The sequence below is a fragment of the Microcaecilia unicolor genome, chromosome 2 (genome assembly GCF_901765095.1).
Source record: "Microcaecilia unicolor chromosome 2, aMicUni1.1, whole genome shotgun sequence".
In the NCBI taxonomy this organism is placed as follows: Eukaryota; Metazoa; Chordata; class Amphibia; order Gymnophiona; family Siphonopidae; genus Microcaecilia; species Microcaecilia unicolor.
In genome coordinates this window covers 264,178,775-264,184,774 of record NC_044032.1, presented here as the reverse complement: position 1 = coordinate 264,184,774, position 6,000 = coordinate 264,178,775, and positions in this window count along the sequence as shown.

Sequence of the window (6,000 nt, the reverse complement as noted above, 5' to 3'; positions counted from 1 at the left end):
ATTGCTTTACCTTCTTTTTGTCCTCCTCCTCAAACTTCAGATAGGCTCAGGTTAGCTGCATACTCTGGACTGCAGAAGGGCACTGTTAATTTACTTACATAGAACTGCCTATCATCAGAGCCCATCTCAGCTCTTCCTTTCATATATCCTGGTTGACAATCCTTATCTAGTTACGAAGAGGACACTCTCCAATTGGATAGCAGCATGCATTCACTTTTGCTATTCACAACAGGATGACCCAAATGACTCTCGTGTTTCAAAAGTAATAGCTCGTTCCCTACGTGCAATGGCAGAAACCCAGGCCTATTTGCATAACTCTTCACTGCAAAATATCTGCAAAGCAGCAACCTGGTCATCATCACACGTTTGCAAAACACTACAGTATTGACCAGCTGTCACTCTAAGACTCCAGTTTTGGTCAAGCAGTGCTTCGAGTTGGGGGTCTAACTACTTCAACTTGCCTCCTCCTCCAGCTTCCGGTGGTCGCAGTCAGGTATGAATTCAGTTTTAATATTTTGTGTTTTCTAATGACTGCGACCTTGGAAGTGTTCATTTGTGTAGCTGTAAGATGCCATCTGTCTATGGAGAAAGAAGAGTTGCTCACCTGTAATGGTCATTCTCCATAGACAGAGGATCTTACAGCCACAAAATCCCACCATCCCATCCCAAGTAGAAGCTGGCCGTTAAAATAAATTGACAGTTTACACGTCTATGCATTAGATAAAGTAAGGTTCTTCTAAAGTTTTCTGTGCTAGGTACTGGCTGGGTCAGCTCCGTTACCGTGAAGTCACTTCACTCGTGTGGATGTAAGATCATCTGTCTACGAAGAATGGCTGTTACAGGTAAGCAACTCTTCTTTCCAGTCTCTCTTTCCCTCTTCTTTGTCCTCCTCCCCATAGGTCCAGCTCTTCTCTCTCATCTCTCTCACTCCCCTGCAGTACTGTACAGTTTATGTTGGTTGTCGGTGGTGGCGGCCTACGGCCAGCCCCTGGGTCTTCTCTGACATGTCCTGCCCACAGGAAATTGCATCAAAGGAGGCAGGATGTGGCAGAGAGAAGATCCAGGGGTTGGCCGAAGGACACTTCATGCCGTTGCTGGCACCCGACGTAAAAATTACAGGATTGCAGGGGAGTACGAGGGGTGAGGGAACAATGCTGGAATGTTGGGGGGAGGCAAGGAAGGGAAGAGACTGGGGGGGGGGGGGGGCACATGAGATGGCATGAGCCTATCTAGCCAGTTCTGTGACCCCAAACATTTGCAGACACTATTGAAAACAATAGCAAACTTGTGAGATTTATGACTGCCTCTGTGTGTGTTTTAATTTGACAGCTTCTGATATGTAATCCAAAGGGTTTTTTTTTTTTTACTTCTGGGGCAGACCTGGAGTGTGAGCCACGATCTGCAGTTGCGCTTGAGCGGCAGACTTGTTTTTGGAGCTGCAGAATGCTCGCTTTTTATAGGAGGCAGCTTTAAGGAAGGCCCTGGCTCTGTCTGAGCCTCGGTGCCTAGTTGTGGGGACCCCCCCCCCCCCCCCAGAAAGTGATATGCTGGTAAATGTTTAACAATGGGCTCTCTCTCCAAAAGAAAATAAAACAACCCCAAACCCTGTATATATATATATATATATATATACAGTGGGGGAAATAAGTATTTGATCCCTTGCTGATTTTGTAAGTTTGCCCACTGACAAAGACATGAGCAGCCCATAATTGAAGGGTAGGTTATTGGTAACAGTGAGAGATAGCACATCACAAATTAAATCCGGAAAATCACATTGTGGAAAGTATATGAATTTATTTGCATTCTGCAGAGGGAAATAAGTATTTGATCCCCCACCAACCAGTAAGAGATCTGGCCCCTACAGACCAGGTAGATGCTCCAAATCAACTCGTTACCTGCATGACAGACAGCTGTCGGCAATGGTCACCTGTATGAAAGACACCTGTCCACAGACTCAGTGAATCAGTCAGACTCTAACCTCTACAAAATGGCCAAGAGCAAGGAGCTGTCTAAGGATGTCAGGGACAAGATCATACACCTGCACAAGGCTGGAATGGGCTACAAAACCATCAGTAAGACGCTGGGCGAGAAGGAGACAACTGTTGGTGCCATAGTAAGAAAATGGAAGAAGTACAAAATGACTGTCAATCGACAAAGATCTGGGGCTCCACGCAAAATCTCACCTCGTGGGGTATCCTTGATCATGAGGAAGGTTAGAAATCAGCCTACAACTACAAGGGGGGAACTTGTCAATGATCTCAAGGCAGCTGGGACCACTGTCACCACGAAAACCATTGGTAACACATTACGACATAACGGATTGCAATCCTGCAGTGCCCGCAAGGTCCCCCTGCTCCGGAAGGCACATGTGACGGCCCGTCTGAAGTTTGCCAGTGAACACCTGGATGATGCCGAGAGTGATTGGGAGAAGGTGCTGTGGTCAGATGAGACAAAAATTGAGCTCTTTGGCATGAACTCAACTCGCCGTGTTTGGAGGAAGAGAAATGCTGCCTATGACCCAAAGAACACCGTCCCCACTGTCAAGAATGGAGGTGGAAATGTTATGTTTTGGGGGTGTTTCTCTGCTAAGGGCACAGGACTACTTCACCGCATCAATGGGAGAATGGATGGGGCCATGTACCGTACAATTCTGAGTGACAACCTCCTTCCCTCCGCCAGGGCCTTAAAAATGGGTCGTGGCTGGGTCTTCCAGCACGACAATGACCCAAAACATACAGCCAAGGCAACAAAGGAGTGGCTCAGGAAGAAGCACATTAGGGTCATGGAGTGGCCTAGCCAGTCACCAGACCTTAATCCCATTGAAAACTTATGGAGGGAGCTGAAGCTGCGAGTTGCCAAGCGACAGCCCAGAACTCTTAATGATTTAGAGATGATCTGCAAAGAGGAGTGGACCAAAATTCCTCCTGACATGTGTGCAAACCTCATCATCAACTACAGAAGACGTCTGACCGCTGTGCTTGCCAACAAGGGTTTTGCCACCAAGTATTAGGTCTTGTTTGCCAGAGGGATTAAATACTTATTTCCCTCTGCAGAATGCAAATAAATTCATATACTTTCCACAATGTGATTTTCCGGATTTAATTTGTGATGTGCTATCTCTCACTGTTACCAATAACCTACCCTTCAATTATGGGCTGCTCATGTCTTTGTCAGTGGGCAAACTTACAAAATCAGCAAGGGATCAAATACTTATTTCCCCCACTGTATATATATATATATATATGTAACTTTATTCTACATTTTATTGGTACAAAGGAGTGTAGCAACCAATTTACAAATATTAATACATTACTGTAAATTCCATATGGCCAATTGATTTTCGCTGAATGTTTTGGTTGATTTTTGCCACACTCTTGTATCTGTAGCCAACCTATGTTGGCTATTTATCCAAGATTTAACAAATAGAGTTGCATCCCAATCTGCAAAAATTTTTCCCAATAAATTTACTGACAGTAAGGGCTCTGTTTACTAAGGTGCGTTAGTGTTTTTAGCGTGCGTACACTTAGAGCGTGCTAACCATGTAGGCGCCTATAGGGATATTGTAGGCACGTGCATGGTTAACTTGCGTACATGGTTAATGAGCATTAAAACATTAATGTGCCTATAATGCTGCTTAGTAAACAGGGCCCTAAATGTGATATATGATTTACTGTCAATCCCCTGCCCCTATTTCTTTCTCACAATGAAAATATATAAAACTTCACATCTAACAGTATCATCATAGCTCAGTATACCAACTGTGAAGAGGAGGCAGGTGATGAGAGCATTTATCCCTGGGAACAGGGGGAAAGGTAGAACTACCAGTCCCAGCGGCCCTTTGGGGAAAGACACCATAAAAGCCGGGACTACGATTCCCAGCAGCCACTGGAGAAGCTCTATCACAGAGTCCAGGACTCACACACCCAACAGCTCCCGGAGGAGGTTAAGGAGAAGTTCAGGGAGGGTAGTTTGAAATACCCGGCCCGGAAATTCGGGAATGGGAGGAGAGTGAGAGTAACTCAGGAGGATGAAGTACAGGTGGGTAAAGGGTGGGGTAAGGAGCCCATGGAATGGAAAGGGGCAGAGGAACAGGAGGAAAGGCCATGGATATCGCTGGGCTGGCCAAAGCCAAGGGAAAGGAACTGGGCCAGCAAATAATATCGTGGTATGAGGGCTGGGCTCGGAGGGGGTTACTCCAAGGAAGGAGGTGAGAGAGGGAGAGTTGGGGCTGGCTACCACAGGGTCGAAGCAGGCGGTTGTCAGGAGTTATGGCTAACAGGTAAAGGGAGGGGACCCTGCTACTTCCCTGGCTCGTGGAGAAACAAAGAAAAGGGAGAGAAAAATGACAAATGGACAGGAAACCCTGGCAAAAGAGTTAGGAGAAGATGAAGGAAAGCAGAATCAAGAGACTGGGAGCAACACAATTAGAAAAAGTAAATGGCCAGACCACAAAGGTAAAGAAAATAATTTTATTTTTAATTTAGGATAAAGTAATGTGGTAGCTGTGTTAATAAAGTTTAATAAATGCAAATAAAACACAAAATAGAAAATGAGGTGATACCTTCACTGATTTTAAAACATTTTTGATTAGCTTCTTCAGGTCAGGAGAGGATACCATAACAGCATTACTGACCTGAGGCAGGAGGTTTTGGCCTCTGAAAGCTAACTGAAAAGGGTATTAGGCTATTAACTAAAATATGTTCTGAAATCGCCATGGGTTTGAGGTGTGCCAGGGGCGGAGTCATGTTGAGTGGGTGGAGCCAAGGCAAAGTGGGGCAGGTACTAAAATCTCCCTCTCAAAAATTGGGACCCCTTGGCATAGGGTTACCATATTTTGTCCCCCAAAAAGGACATGCCCCACCCCCTTTCACACCCCAACCCGCCCTCACTTCACCCCGTCACATTTTCCCCTCCCCCCGTCACACACCCCTTCACCCCCTCCCCTTGCCTTACTACTGCCCTGGTGGTCTAGTGCCCTGCATGAATCCTTCCTGTTGGTGATCTCGGCCCCAATTCAAAATGGCCGCTGAGAGTTGAAGTCTCGCGAGGCCACTTCAACTCTCGGTGGCCATTTTGAATCGGCACCGAGAACACCAACAGGAAGGATGCATGCAGGGCAGCGCTCCAGGCAGGAAAGAGGGGGCTCTTTTCTGCCCCGAAGGCGGAAGAGGTCACTAGACCACCATGGCAGTAGTAACTAAGGGGAGGGGAGGCTAGCAATCTGCCCGTTTGTCCAGAAATCTGGACAAACGGGCAGATTGGCAAAACCTGCCCAGTTGCCTGGACATGTCCGGGTAAATCCGGACATACGGTAGCCCTACCTTGGCAGCTCTGTTGAGTATATATTTGTTTGTTTGTTACATTTGTACCCCATATTTTCCAATGGGCTCGCAAAATTGTTCAATAGTTAACAATTGTCTCTAGCAAACCAGTGCCCCCCCCCCCCCCCCCCCCCCCGAGGTAGAAAAAAACAATTTGGGTTACACATGGGAAACTTTAAAACACATAAGCTGTAAAAAAAAAAAACACACAAAACAAAATACACACATAGAAGCAATCATAAACTAGCAAATATGGAGGTTGCACGGGGGAGGCGGCTTCAAATTTTTTTACGTCATGATGTCTGTCATAAAACCACCTTGGTATTTCTTTATACTTTTACCTGATCAAATGCTTAAAATCAAAGTGCAGGAGTAGACTAGTGGTTAGTACAGTGGACTTTGATCCTGGGGAACTGAGTTCAATTCCCACTGCAGCTCCTTGTGACTCTGGGTAAGTCACTTAACCCTCCATTTCCCATGGTACAAAATAAGTACCTGAACATATGTAAACCACTTTGAATGTAGTTGCAAAAACAAAAACTCAAAAAGGTGGTATATCAAGTCAGTCCCATTTTCTGTGTACCTGAGATATCAGACTCGGGAGCCACTGTACTTGATTGTAACTCACCTCCATCTACTACTGAGAGAGCGCTGCGTACGACTGGTAGCGATATGTGAT